The sequence below is a fragment of the Giraffa tippelskirchi genome, chromosome 1 (genome assembly GCF_054371585.1).
Source record: "Giraffa tippelskirchi isolate mGirTip1 chromosome 1, T2T-mGirTip1v1.2.pri, whole genome shotgun sequence".
Taxonomy (NCBI): Eukaryota; Metazoa; Chordata; class Mammalia; order Artiodactyla; family Giraffidae; genus Giraffa; species Giraffa tippelskirchi.
In genome coordinates, this window is record NC_137275.1 from 190,743,310 (window position 1) to 190,758,835 (window position 15,526).

The 15,526-nt window shown below is 39.4% G+C and overlaps 1 long non-coding RNA gene across 2 annotated transcripts in view; it reads left to right on the top strand.

The window, feature by feature from the left end:
* The window catches only part of LOC145515693 (uncharacterized), a 53,611-nt gene that overhangs the window by 4,595 nt on the left and 33,490 nt on the right, over nt 1-15,526 (top strand). For both annotated transcript variants that reach the window (XR_014060979.1, XR_014060980.1), the window contains one exon: nt 234-331. This is a non-coding gene — a long non-coding RNA (uncharacterized LOC145515693). The remainder of the gene's footprint in view (nt 1-233; nt 332-15,526) is intronic.

Below are 15,526 nucleotides of genomic sequence, written 5' to 3' on the forward strand. Positions count from 1 at the left end.
ATTGGAAACTAGGAGTCTTAACCACTGGATCAGCAGGAAAGTCCCCCGGAAATTGTCAGTCTTGGCTTTCTGTGTATCTTTAGAGATGCAACACCAGCAGTTCATTTGAAATTTGCAAGCAGACTTGTAGTTCTGCTCATGGCTCAGAGCAGGTGTGATAAAAGGAAGCTAGTCCCATGACATCTTGCCATTAGTACATTTATCTTGGTCTGTGTCTCTTTTTCGTGTTGTAGATTTTCCTTGAATGCCTGGTAAACCCTGACTGCTTGTTTACATCTAAACGAGGCAATCAAATGACTGATTTGAAGGTGACCTGCTAACTAGAGAGAGGGTAAGTTGTGAGTTGTTACATAAGTGCCCTTCAAATGGTGTCTTTATTCTTAGTCAACTGAGAAGCAGGTGGCTTGTGTATTTTTTTTTTTTTGAATGTTTTTGGTCACACCCTGTGACAGCATGCCAACTTTTAGTTGTGGCATGCAGGATCGTGGTTCTTTGATAGGGATCGAACCCGTACACCCTGCAGTGGAAGTGCAGAGTCCTAACCTCTGGGCATCAGAAGTCCCTCATTTTTAAAAAGAGCATCCCTAGTTTATGTTTTGTTCTTTCTTCTGTCTTTTCTGGTGGTGTGTTAGGGAGGAAACTGTGCACACCTACTTATACTTTCTCTGCTTGCTTTGTGTCGGTTGTCAGGGAGGATGGGTGGAGAACTTTTATGTCCACAAATCTTCCATAAAGCCTCTGTTTCTGGTCACATCCTGCTTGTCTGCAGAGCAAGCCTGAGGCTTTCAGGGCTGAGTTCCAAGTGATCCACGCTCAGCTCAGCTTCCCTGGCGACCCACTTCTGTTTATTCCCCATCTTTCAGAGATGTATTGGCAATCTCTTATCTATGGCTGAACTTCCATTCCCTTCATAAACTTTACAGATTTGGCAGTAAGCCTATTAGTAGGATGGTGGGTTTCAAAGTAAGTAAATGAAAGATTTATCATTCTATTGCATTCCGAGTGATGGTTTTCAGACTTTAAGGAATCCAGGCTAGCTTTTCACAGCAAACATACTTAATTCAAATCAATTAGCACAACCTCACCATGGTACAGGGGAATGAAAATGGTGGGATTTTAGAAGTAGCCTTCAAACTCTTGGGCATTCAATTATTACATAAGTTCCCTGGTAGCTCAGACAGTAAAGCATCTGCCTACAATGTGGGAGACCCGGGTTCAATCCCTGGGTCAGGAAGATCCTCTGGAGAAGGAAATGGCAACCCACTCCAGTACTCTTGCCTGGAAAATCCCATGGATGGAGGAGCCTGGTAGGCTACAGTCCATGGGCTCACAAAGAGTCGGACATGACTGAGCGACTTCACTTTGTTCTATTGTCTTTCTGCATATTGATTCTTTTCGACCAGATGTGGGCTTCCCTGGTGACTCAGTGGTAAAGAATCTGCTTGCCAAGGCAGGAGACACAGGAGATGTGGGTTTGATCCCTGGGTCAGGAAGATCCCTTGGAGGAGGAAATGGCAACCCACTCCAGTACTCTTGCCTGGGAAATCCCATGGACAGAGGAGCCTGGTGGGTTACAGTCCATAGGGTCGCAAAGAGTCGGACTTAGGGACTGAGCTCACATGCATGTGCTGTATAACAAAATCTTATTTAAAAAATTTCCGTCTGATATCAAAAATTTTTTTAAATTCCAATAGTAATTTTAATTGTTGATAGATACAATTGCCTATACTTTCATTAGTCAACTTGTATTACTGTTGAGTTTATAGCCCAAACCAGCACTATTGAAGAGAAGTGTAATGTGAGCCACAAATATAATTAAAATTTTTCTAGTAACCATGTTAAAATAGAAAAGAAATGGGAAATTAACCACTTCTAGTTAGTGGCCATATATATATGTGTGTGTACATATATATATATATATATGTTTTAGAGAGAACAGGTTTAAATCCATAATTGGCATTCTGAAGAGAAAATTCATTAAAATTATATAAAACATATTGCATTGCATTGTATTAAAATGTTCATAAGCATAATATGGGCTTCCCTGGTGACTCAGTGGTAAAGAATCTGCCCGCAGTGCTAGAGACCAGGATTCGATCTGTGGGTCAGGAAGATTCCCTGGAGGAAGGCATGGCAACCCACTCCAGTTTCTTGCCTAGAGAATTGCATGGACAGAGGAGCCTGGCACACGGGGTCACACAGAGTCGGACAAGACTGACGTGACTAAGCAGCAGCAGGCATCATATTGATTACTGTTTCTAGTCATTTCCAAATTAGACAGACAAGTTTTACAAGTGCTATGCTTTGTTTTTCAGTCAGTAGATAGCTACTAACAAAATTGGAAATTATAAAAGTTTTTTTTTAAAGAAAATTAATATCACCTGTTTTCTTCCACTTAAAAACATTCTTTAATTGCCAATATTAAATATGTGGGCCTATAGATTTAGAGATTTAGTTTTTTTCCTTTTTAATAAAACTGGGTCCCTAGCTTTCATTTCCTTTAATATATTGACTAATTAAACAATTTTGTTGTTGTTTAGTCGCTAGGACATACCCGATTCTTTGCACCCCATTGACTGTAGCCTGCCAGGCTACTGTGTCCACGGAATTTTCCAGGCAAGAATACTGGAGTGGGCTGCCATTTCCTCCTCCAGGGGATCTTCCCGACCTAGGGATTGGACCTGCATCCCCTACTTGGCAGGTGGATTCTTTACCATTGACCTTTCTATAAAATCATAAGGACTTCTAAATGGCCAAAGACATATTAAAATATATTTATGCTCATTAGTAGCAAAATATAAATTAAAATGAATAATAATTAGATATGTTTACCTCATTTACATTAATTGATTTTACATAATGATAGTACTCAATCTAGCAGGACAACAAAATGGCGGAAGGGAAAACTGTGACCTTTTTGGAGGGAAATTTGGCAATAAATATAAAAAACCTTAACTCTGTGTATGAGTTTTTCAAATAATTTTGCTTTTAGGAGCTTATCCTAACTAAAGAATCACTCATGTTTGAAAGAATGTAGTTGAAAGAATATAATCACAGTGTTACTCTTTTCTTTTTTTTTTACCAGCTGTTGGCACCAATGTAAATATCTAAAATAGGAAATTTGTTTAATCACTTATCACAGTTATAAATGGAAATCAATATAGCTTAAATAATGTTGTAGAATATTTAGTAGCTTGGAAAAATCCTCATAATAAACAGTTACAAAAATGAGAAACTTCACAAAAGGATGTTGATGACATGAATCTTTGTTGTTCACTTGATTTTTCATTTATGTAAAAAAAAATCGGGAAGGGTGTGCAGGCACAGTTCATTGTCAGAAAGAAAACAAACTTAAAAATAAATTTATAGACTATTTTTGGTTTTATTTAAAAAACTTTTAACTTATATTTTGCCATGCCATGCAGCTTGTAGGATCTTAGCTCCCCGACCAGGGATTGAACCCAGGCCACAGCAGTGAAAGTACTGAATTTTAACCACTGGATCACCAGGGAATACCCTAGACTATTTTTTAGAGTACTTTTAATTCATAGAAAAATGAATAGAAATCACAGAGAGTTCTCATATGCCCATTCATCCCAATGCCCCAATTTACCTTATCATTAACAATTTTCATTAGTGTAGTACATTTGTTACAACTGATTAGCCAATATTAATATTTTGTTATTAACTAAAATCCATAGCTTACATCAGGGTTCACTTTTTGTGTTTAGAGTCTATGAGTTTTGACAATCTCATAACATCGTGTGTCTGTAATTATGTTATCATACAGAATAGCTTCACTGCCCTCAGATCTCCTGTCCTCCACTTATTCCTCCTTCACTCCTTCTCCCTGAACCCCTGGCAGCTACTCATCTTTTTGCTGTCTTGATAGTTTTGCCCTTTCCAGAATGCCATATAGTTGTAATCATACAACAATGTAGCTTTTCAGATGGGCTTCTTTCACTTAGCAATATGCATCTAAGTTTCCTCATCTTTTTGTGGCTTGATAGCTCATTTCTTTTAATTGCTGAATAATAATCCATTGTCTGGATATACCACAATTTGTTTATTCATTCGTTTATTGGAGGGCATTTTGGTTGACTCCAAGTTTCAGCAGGTTTTTGGGTAGACATATTTTCAGCTCATTTGGATAAGTACCAAGGAGTGTGATTACTATATTGTATGGTAAGGGTATGTTTAGTTTTGTAAGAAACCACCAAACTGTCTTCCAAAGTGTGTGTACCATTTTTATTCTCACCAACAATGAATGAAATTTCCTGTTGCTCCACATCTTTGCCAGCATTTGGTGTTTTAGTATTTTGGATTTTGGCCACTTTGATAAGTATGTTACTGGTATCTTATTGATCTAACTGATTTACAGTTCATTAAGGACATATGATATTGAGCATCTCTTCATATGCTTATTTACCATCTGTGTATTTTCTTTGATGAGATGTTTGTTGCCCATTTCTTAATTTGGTGCTTGTTTTTTTACTGTTGAGTTTTAAGATTTCTTTGTATATTTTGGATTGCATCCCTTATCAAATATTTTTTTGCAAATATTTTCTCCCAGTCTGTGACTTATTTCAGTCTCTGAACAATACCTTTCACAGAGCAGAATTTTTTTATTTTAATGACGTTAAATCATCAGTGTTTTTCTTGCATGGATTGTGTTTTTCGTGTTGTATCTCAGAAGTCATCACCAAACCCAAGGTCACCTGGACTTTCCCCTATGTTATTTCCTGGGAGTTTTGTAGCTTTGTGTTTCACATTTAGGTCTATTAACCATTCGAGATAATTTTTATGAAAGATTTCATCTAGATGTTGTTTTTGTGTGTGTGTGTTTTGTTTTTTTTTTGCATCTGCAAGTCCATTAGTTTCATCTCCCTTTGTTGAAAAGACCATCTTACTTCATTGAATTACCTTTGCTTTTTGTCAAAGATCAGTTGACCGTAATTATGTGAGTCTATTTCTGGGCTCTCTATTCTGTTCCATTAATCTATTTGCTCTTTCACCAACACCCCACAGTTTGGATTACTGTAGCTTTTAGTAAATCATAAAGTTAAGTAGTGTCAGCCCTCCAACTTTGTTCTTCTCCTTCAACACTGTGTTGGTTATGTTATGTTTGTTGCCTCACCATATAAAATTGAGAATCAGTTCATCAGTATTCACAAAGTAGCTTTCTGAGATTTTGCTTGGTGTTGCATTAAATCTATAGATAAAGTTAGGAAGAACTGACCTCTTGACAATAGTGAATCTATTCACCAACATGAAATATCTCTCCAATTGTTAATATTAAGTTCCTTTGAGATTTCTTTCATCAGTTTTACAGTTTTTTTCTATAGGTCTTGTATTAATAAATATATATACATATATATATATATTTTAGAATTATACCTAAGTATTTCACTTTTTTAGTGCTAATGTAAGTACTATTGCATTTTTAATTCCAAATCCCAGTTGTTCATTGCTGTTAACAAGCTTATTTCCAACAGATCACAAGCATACAGGAGGATGAGACTAGACAACATTTCTCTCACCTAGCAAGTTGCTTTAAGTAAATATATTTTTCTGACAACTTAGTTAAGACCTTGAATCAGAGTTTTATTTTAATCTTGCTCAAAGGAAAAGGTTAATGAAGATAGTCTAAGATTTCATTTTCGGGAGACACATTTAAAAGAAAAAAGAATGGTTAGCTAATCATTGTTAAACTATACACAAAATGTTATACTAGATAAAAAGAAAGGAATACTTGTCCAAAGGGTTTATTGTCCCAGCTGGCATAGTTTGAGAGAACATGGGCACACTATTAATGATTACATTGAGATAACCTGGGACTTTACCCTGCACCCAGGGATGCGTGACCTCTAGACTCTTGACTGACAGTGCAAAGCATGGTTTCCCAGAACAAGCCTTAATCCCATTAAGGTCTATCAGAAAATTGCTCAAGCATTTGATCAGAAATTTCTTTTCAGGATGAGTTTGAATTACATTATATCAAAAAGTCCTGCTCCAGGCTGGACTTAGGACAATTTTTCTTTTACATTGCGCTTTAGTCTTTGTGGAGTCAGGTGGCTGCCTTGCAGTACACCCATCCCCCCACCCCTGAGCCCAGTATCTCTTCCTCTTTTCTCTTCTGCTCATATTCTTCTTTGTCTCTCTGACCTCCTCCTCAAGTTTTAGCCTCATGCTGGTGGTGCTCCATCCAATAACTCCATTTTAGTTAATAAGAATAGTGGCCATGAATTGTTGTAGGGTGATTGCCATCTAACAGATGTTCTGAATACTATATGCATATTTAATAGTATGTGGCAGAGGATGAGATGGTTGTGTGGCATTGCCAATTTAATGGACATGAATTTGGGCAAACTTGGGGAGATGGTAAGGGACAGGGAGGCCTGGCGTGCTGCAGTCCATGGGGTTGAAAAGAGTTGGACATGACTGAGCAACTGAACAACAACAACAAATTTACTAATTTAATCCCTACAAGAACCCTTTGAAGTAGGCACAGTTGTTCAGTGGCTAAATCATATCAGACTCTTTGCAACCCCATGGTCTGCAGCACACCAGGCTCCCCTGTACTTCACTGTCTCCCAGAGTTTGCTCAAATTCATATCGATTGAGTCGGTAATGCTATCTAATCATCTAATCCTCTGCCATCCCCTTCTCCTTTTGCCTTCAATCTTTCCCAGCATCAGGGTCTTTTCCAATGAGTTGACTCTTCTCATCAGGTGGCCAAAGTATGAACAGTATAAAAAGGCACAGTATGCATTGTATTTTAGTTGAGGAAATTGAGGCACAGAGAGATTAAGTAGCTTGTGTAATGTCACAAAGCTAGTGAATGTTAGATTTGAATGCAGACAGACTAGAGCCTTTCTTTTAACCACTCTGCTACAGAGTGGGGCATCTATCGACATATCTTTCTCTCTTTATAGATCACTTCACATCTGGGCAAAGTCAACAAAGAAAGAAGGCTGGGACTAACAGGGATGGAAAAATTTTGGTCCACATTAAAAAAAATATATACCTGTTTTAGTTTGCTCAGGCTGCTATAACAACATACCATAGCCTGGGTGGTTTAAACAACAGGAATGTATTTCTTACAGTTCTGGTGTCTGAAAGTCCAAGATCAAGGTTCTGGCTGCTTTGGCCCCTGGTGAAACCTGGGTCCTGGCCTGTAGACAGCTGCCTTCTTGCTGTGTCTTCACCTGATCTCTTCTGTGTGCAACACGAGGAGAGAGGAAAAGAGAGCTATGATCTGCTCCTCTTCTTGTGAGGATGCTAATCTCATTGTGGGGGCCCCACACCCTAATTCCCCTCCCAGAAGGCCCACCTCCTAATACCCTCATACTGGGAATGACGGCTTCAACACGTGAATTTTGGAAGAATACACATTCAGTGCATAACAACAGCCTCATCTACAATGCATTGGGATAACACTCGTGGCTATCTCTATGTCACAGGAGAAGAGAGGATGCGTTTTTACTTGGTTGTGATTTTTTTCATAAGAAATTTAACCTTTACGTAAGGGGACACATGCTACTGCAACACCTCAGAGTTGAATTTGTGTGTGTGTGTGTTCGGCTTCCCTTGCGGCTCAGATGGTAAAGAGTCTGCCTGCAATGCGGGCTACCTGGATTTGATCCCTGGGTTGGGAAGATCCCCTGGAGAAGGAAACGGCAACCCACTCCAGTATTCTTGCCTGGAGAATTCCATGGACAGAGGAACCTGGTGGGCTACAGTCCATGGGGTCACTCAGTGTGTGTTCAGTCGTGTCTGACTCTTCACGACCCTGTGGACTGCAGCCTGTCAAGCTCCTCTGTCAATGGGATTTCCCAGGCAAGAGTATTGGAATGGTTTTCATTTCCTCCTCCAGGGGATCTTCCTGATCCAGAAATCAAACCAGTGTCTCCTACATTGGCAGGTGGATTCTTTACCACTGAGCCACCTGGGAAGCCGGGGGAAGCCCCCAGAGTTGAACGATGACCTCCAAATGTGTTTCTCCCTTGGTTTTGCATTGAAGTGGGAAACTTTTTCAATGAATTTCAGGACAAAGAATTTACAACAAACATCGTCCTTGAAAATAGGTGAAGTGACACTGTCGCATTTAAATGCACATGAAGCACGGGCTCTGGCTTTTATGGAAGTTACACACTGACTGAGCTAAGTTTTCAGCCCAGGCAGGAGTCAGTTACTTCACATACACACAGAACATTGCTGTCGAATGCCCGTAGCATCCATTATTTCAAGTTCACTCTGGGTCCAAGCATAGATCATCCTCTCTCCTATTTAAGAACAAGCAGAAGAGGCTCCTGGGAACTGGCAATTAAGAGAGGCATAAATCAAGCTGGAAAATTGCCCATGATTTCAACCATTTGTTCGGACACTTTGCTTATTTCTCATCTTCTCTGCTTTTTCCTAATTCCATCTCTATTTTTTTGTTAATGCAGGATTCAATTATGGAGGGCTGCTTTATCTTTCTTTTATGAATGTAATAAATGAAAAGAAAAAAGCTATAGAGTTAAGAAAGCTGCATCAAGAGTCCACGAGTGCCTAAAGAGACAGAAAAGTAATGAGAAAGTTTTCAGAGAGAACAATGGAACAGAGATGACAGAAATTATAGGTCAGCATATCCCTCAGAGGTTGGCGTCTCTCTGTGGTGTTACTGGCATTAGCATAATAGCTTAAAGTTATTAGTTTTTCTAGACACTGAATGCATTAACTCAAGAGTGCAGAAGGTCTAAACTATTAATGCTTACATCTACTTGATGTCCAAATAACCACTTAAATAACTGAAAAATATTACCTGGTTCTGTGAACAAAACTCAATCTCACCATTTCTGGAGTTTTAACTTTTTTTTTCTTTTGGGCTGCACGATGCAATGTGTGGTATCTTAGTTCTCTGACCAGGGATTGAACCCTTACATTGGTAGCACGGAGTCTTAGCCACTGGACCACCAGGGAAGTCTCTGGAGCTTTTAACCTTTTGAGTCTTGGGTCCAATAATTTAATGTAAGAACTTGGGTCCTGTGCTTACATGACAGAACCAAAGGTTGTACTTCTAAGATGCTCATTTCTGTGTTTTAAAGTACTCTGTTGATGCCTTAGTAACAGTTACATTTTTCCTTGGCTAAAACCCTCCCTACGCCCCCCCCTTGCCCCTCCCCCCTCCCCCCCGCCACCACCCTCCCCTCCCCCCCGCCACCAGGCAAAAGAGCAAATCTAAGTGTTTGAGTAGCTTTTATCAGTAGTTTTGGAACTGCACTAACGTATAATTTAGATCTTTTGGTGAGGACGAATTCCCACTGCATGGAGAACTAGAGTTTGCAGGTTCTCCTTTTTAAAATTGGGATCTTCACGTGAATTAAAAAGAATAAGAAAATAACAACTGGTTCTTATTTCCTCAAGAATCAAGTCTTCTTGCCTGGCTTTATGTGTTCGACCAGCTTTGTTCTTCCTTTCAGTTCCTAAGCTCTGCCCCACCCCTACAGATATCCAGCGAGTATACTGTGCACAACAGAGGATGCAAAAATGAAAGAGATGTAAGTCTTTTTCTTAAAGAGCTTACTGTCTAATGAGGAGATGTGTAAACATAGGAAGAGGTATAAAGTATGGTGGGGGTTCAACAGAAGGAGACTTGAGTTTTTAGAGAATGAGAGGCATCAAAGATAAGTCCCTGGAAGAAAACATGACATGGAGACATCTAGATATTTTATCATGACTCCCTAGCCATCCATCTATGTCCTTCGATACCAGACACAATGTTTTCCATTTATTTGTGAATTTCTCAATGCTAGCTAGAAAGCAATAAATACTTTTTAAAAAATGGCAAAATACGATACTTATATAGAATATTGTACATATTTTAGAGTGTTTGCTTAGGAGTGAAATTTTGGGGTCATGGGGTGTGTGTAGCGTAAACTCATTAGATAATGACAAACCATCTTCCAAAGAGATTAAATCAGCTTCCTCTCTTACCAGTAGGATGTGAAGATTCCTTCCTCTCCTCCTCCTCTCTCCTATCTGTTGTTGCATCTATGGTGAATCAGGTTCTGTACTCCCTTCCTTATATGTCTTATTTCATCTCATTGAGTAGTGATATTTTTATAATAAATAACCAGTAAACACATCACAAAACTGATTGGGAGACTGAATTAATGACTGAAATAGTTTCCATATCCACTGGGGACTATCTTGAAGAAATAAAATATCATAGTGCACTTTCTAGTTTTCAGAAACATGAACTTCTTCTGGCAGACTTTATTCTGCTTGGGGGCCATCTAGAAAGTTGGATTATGTGTGTGTGAGAGAGAGAGAGAGAGAGAGAGAGTGTATGTGTGTGAGAGAGAGAGAAAGAAAGAGGGAGAGAAGGAGAGAGAGAGAGAGAGAAAGTGAGGCATTGGTCCAGGTGCTGTGCCAGGGCCACCCCCATCCCATTTACAGAAGGATAACTCGGCATCTCTGGCCTGCACTGTCCTTAGGTCCACTTCCTTCCCTTTGCTGGGGGGAGGGGCTGTGGGTGCATCACTCCTTCCTAAGTTCACAGTCATCTTCTGCAGTAAAACCAAGCTCCCCTCTTTCCTCACAGGTGCCTGAATGTTTCTAGTTTCTGAATCACCCTTGTTTCCACATGTATCCATTTGTCTTTAGTTCATCCTATATTTTACTCTTTATGGGTCTTGATCTGTACTAATTGATCTGATGGCCCGTTTGAGTTGCCGTAGTTTAGTGTACTTTGTTTGAATCTTAAAACTCCTCAGCTACAATGACAAAAATGAATATTTAATTCTTATTCACAGATATGAATATTTAATTCTTGTTTTTTTAATTTGAAGTATAGTTGATTTACAATATTGTGTTAGTTTCAGGTGTACAGCAAAGTGATTCAGTCTTTTTATATGTGTATGGACTTTCCTGGGGGCTCAAATGGTAAAGAATCTGTCTGCAATGCAGGAGACCCAGGTTCTATCCCTGGGTTGGGAAGATCCCCTGGAGAAGGAAATGACAAACCACTACAGTATTCTTGCCTGGAGAATTCTATGGATAGAGAAGCCTGGTGGGCTACAGTCCATGGGGTCACAAAGAGTTGGATACAACTGAGTGACCAAAACTTTCACTTCCTTTTCATATGTTTATATGTATATATGCGTGCATATTATTTTTCAAATTCTTTTCCATTTTAGTTTACTGCAAGATTTGAACATAGTTCCCTGTGCTATACAGTAAGTCCTTGTTGTTTAGCTATTTTATTATTATTATTATTATTATTATTAGCCACATTGTGTGACATATGTGACATACCTTAGTTCCCTCACCAGGAATTGCAGCCAGGCCCCCTCCATTGGGAGTGCTTAGTCTTAACCACTGGACCACCAGGGAAATCCCCACTTTATATATAGTAGTGTGTATCTATTAATTCCATACTCTTGGTTGGTCACTGATAAAAATTTTTGTGTAATGGGAATTTTTAGTTTCTTATTTTCTTAGTATTTATTATGGTATTTACTATTAATTAAACTATTGCAACTTCCATAAAAAGTGGCTTGTCTTTTTCAAAACAATTGAAATTGGCTTTCTATAGCCAGTATCATTTTGCTAAGATTCATCCATATTGCGGGTCAACTATATTTCTTTCATTTTATCCGTTGTATTCTATTCTGTTGTGTGCACACATCACTGTTTATCCATGCTCCAGCTGGTGGGCATTTGGATGGTCTCTAGGATTTTACGTTTGTGAATGATGTGGCCTTGAACGTTTTTGTGTGTGTCTCTCGTACGTGGGGCAGTCTTTCTCTCATATGTGTTATTAGGAGTGGGATTTCTGAGTCACAGAGTACACAAATGTCCAGCTATAGAATATAGAGGCTAACTGTGTTTCAATATAGTTGCACCAATTTTTGGATCTGTGGGTAATCTATAAGAAATAACAATAGTGGGGACTTCCCTGGTGGTCCAGTGGCTACGACTCTGGGTTCCCAATGCAGGGGGGCCCATGTTTGATCTCTGGTCAGGGAAGTAGATCCCATATACCACATCTAAGAGTTTGCAGGCTGCAACTAAAGCTCCCACATCCTGCAATGAAGATGAAAGATCCTGCATGCCACAACTAAGACCCAGAGCAGTCAAACAAATAAATATTAAAAAAAAGAAATGCAATGGTTTTCCATGTTCTCTAATGTTTGGTATTGTCAGACTTTTACATTTATTTCTTGCCAAATTGGTACGAAACAGCCTCTCACTGTAATCTTGATTTGCATTACCCTGAGCAAGATGATGGTGATGATTTTCACATGTTTTTTGATTATTCATGTGTACATGCTGAGTTGCTTCAGGAATGTCAGACTCTTTGTGACCCCATGGGCTGTAGCCCATCAGGCTCCTTGACTATGTATATTTCCTCTTGCATGAAATGTCTCTTGATTCCCATTTTACAGATGAGAAAGCTTACGATCAAAGACATTAGGAATCTCTCCTATGGTGACATAAATATCATGGGCAGACCTGGGCTTCAAACTCAGGTGTGTCTGAAACACATAGCATATGTTTTCCCCACTTGACACTATTTCCTTAAGCAATGGGACTAGTTTTTAATTGGCTTTCCTAGTGGTTCAGCGTTAAAGAATCTGCCTGTGATGCAGGAGACTTGGATTTGGTCCCTGGGTTGGGAAGATCCCCTGGAGGAGGAAATGGCAACCCACTCCAGTCTTCCTGCCTGGAATATCCCATGGACAGAGGAGCCTGGTGTGCTATAGTCAATGGGGTTGCAAAAGAATCAGATACGACTGAGTGACTAAACAACAACAAATCAGAGTTTATTCACTTAAATAAGTGCTTTCTCTCAAAGGATTCACTTTAGAAGTCTATCCTTTTATTCCAACAATGAAGCCATGATTTACACAATTTGAGGTTTTCTTTTCCCAATTGCTATCATTTGAAAATCAGTTTGTAAGTCTTGTAAGAAAAAAGTTCTTATTAAATTAAAATTTTCTCACTTTTGGGGAACAAAATGATAGTCCTCAGATTTTTCATTCACTTTAGGAATTAGGTCCATTCTGAATGGCTATTGATCATTTCAGAAATCAAAAATAACACTAAAATATTAAAAGTGTGGGCATACCACAGAGCCCCAGGGCTGGCCAAGAGGAAGCTGAATAGTCCATATTAACTAGAGGTTTTGTATTTTTGGATAGTATATAATATTGTTACTGGGATTCTATACAATATTTATTTTGGAGGAAAACACTGACAAAAATAAATTTATGAAATGTCTTCCCTAAATCCTGGAGCCCTTCATCCCTTTCTACCTTCTCACCCTGCTGATGCTCTTCCTATCACGGACCCATGTGATAAATTTCTAGAGCGCTCATGCACTCTACACCCACTAGAATGTACACTCCATGAAAGGGGAACTCTCCTTTTTTTCTATTGCAGCCTTATCATCCACATGAGTGCCAAACTCAGAGTGGATGTTTATGATCTAGTACAGCAATCCCCAACCTTTTTGGCACCAGGAATCAGTTCTGTGGAAGACAATTTTTCCACAGACTGGGGCTAGGGGGATGGTTTGGGGATGATTCAAGTGCAGTAGGATTCTTGCTCCTAAGAGAATCTAATGCTACCGCTGATCTGACCCGCAGGGAGCTCAGGCAGTAATGTGAACAATGGGGAATAGCCGTAAATACAGGTGAAGCTTTGCTTGCTCACCCACTGCTCAGCTCCTGCTGTGTATCCCAGTTCCTAACAAGGACTGGGACCAGTCTATAGCCTGGGAATTGGGGACCCCTGATCTAGTTGATAGAAGGAAAAATGAAAAAATGCTATGCTGAGTGGCTACTGTTTTTAGAGGCACCCACGACTGAAGTGACTTAGCAGCAGCAGCAGCAGCAGCAGCAGCAGCAGCATCCTCCCTTTACCTGTTGTTTTACCTCCACTCACAGCCTGTGCAAAGAAGAGGGAAGGACATGGCAAGATCACACTGCATCATGAGATATTTAACACTGCCTCTCCTGCTCCCCACAATTCAGCACCCTACATGGGAGCCAGAGGCTAAAAGAACCCCATAGTAGTACATTCTGGGGATTGTAGTTTTATATGGGCTTCATCTATTCACAGCATCAGAGAGTTAGGTACTGGAAGTAAAATTTGATTACATTTTAGCTTAACAAAATTGAGGATAAAAGCTTCTGGACATGAAAACTGATCCAGAAGCTGAATATATCAACTTGCCTCTCCAGCTGTATATTTAAAAATAAAATTCAATCATTACTCTAGTGGAGAGATTTCAGGGCCAAGGACAGTCCACACACCTTGAATTTTCGTAAATATTGAGTCCAGATGGCTATCTTCTCTTTATTGGTTAAGTCAACAGAAGACATTTCCTCACAGGGCTTATGAAATCCTACAAAAGAAAGGAGAGGGCATTCTGATACTAATTTCTCATTTAAATGCTTTCTTCTCTGCAGTCACCCTCTGTGGTTTTTTTTTTTTCCATTCTAACTCTATCGACGCTTTCAATTGCTAAGTCTAAGATCTCTCTTGGTAAATGGCACTTTGCATTTGAAAATATGTGGGTTATTTTCAAATATCTTTTGATATTGATTTCTAACATAATTCCACAGTGATAAGAGAACAGACTCTGTATGATTTCAGTACCTTTAGACCATCAGATTTTTGCACCTTGTTTTATGTCCCTAGATATGTTCCAGTGTCTCCTAGTTTATAGTTTACAGAACTTGCACAGAATTTGTATCCTATCATTAGATGGGGAAACAATGGAAACAGTGACAGTCTTTATTTCCTTGAGCTCCAAAATCACTGCAGATGGTGACTGCAGCCATGAAATTAAGAGACACTTGCTCCTTGGAAGAAAAGCTATGATCAACCTAGACAGCATATTAAAAAGCAGAGATATTACTTTGCCGACAAAAGTCCATCTTGGCAAAGCTATGGTTTATCCAGTAGTCATGTATGAATGTGAGAGTTGGACCATAAAGAAAGCCGAGCACCAAAGAATTGATGCTTTTGACCTGTGGTGTTGGAGAAGACTCTTGAGAGTCCCTTGGACTGCAAGGAGGTCAAATCAGTCAGTCCTAAAGGAAATAGTCCTGAATATTCATTGGAAGGACTGATGCTGAAGCTGAAGCTCCAATACTTTGGCCACCTGATGGGAAGAACTGACTCATTGGAAAAGACCCTGTTGCTGGGAAAGATTGAAGGCAGGAGGAGAAGGGGAAAACAGAGGATGAGATGGTTGGATGACATCACTGATTCGATGAACATGAGTTTGAGCGAGCGCTGGGAGTTGGTGATGGACAGGGAAACCTGGCATGCTGCAGTCCCTGGGGTCACAAAGAGTTGGACATGACTGAGCGACTGAACTGAACTGATTGTGTGAAAATTGTATAAATCTTAATTATGTTGAATTGGTTCATAATGTTTTTCAGGTCCACTATATCCTTCTACTTGTCTGTATGTTTATTCTATTAATTTTTGAGAGTCTGATATTGAAGCTCCAACTAAAAATATT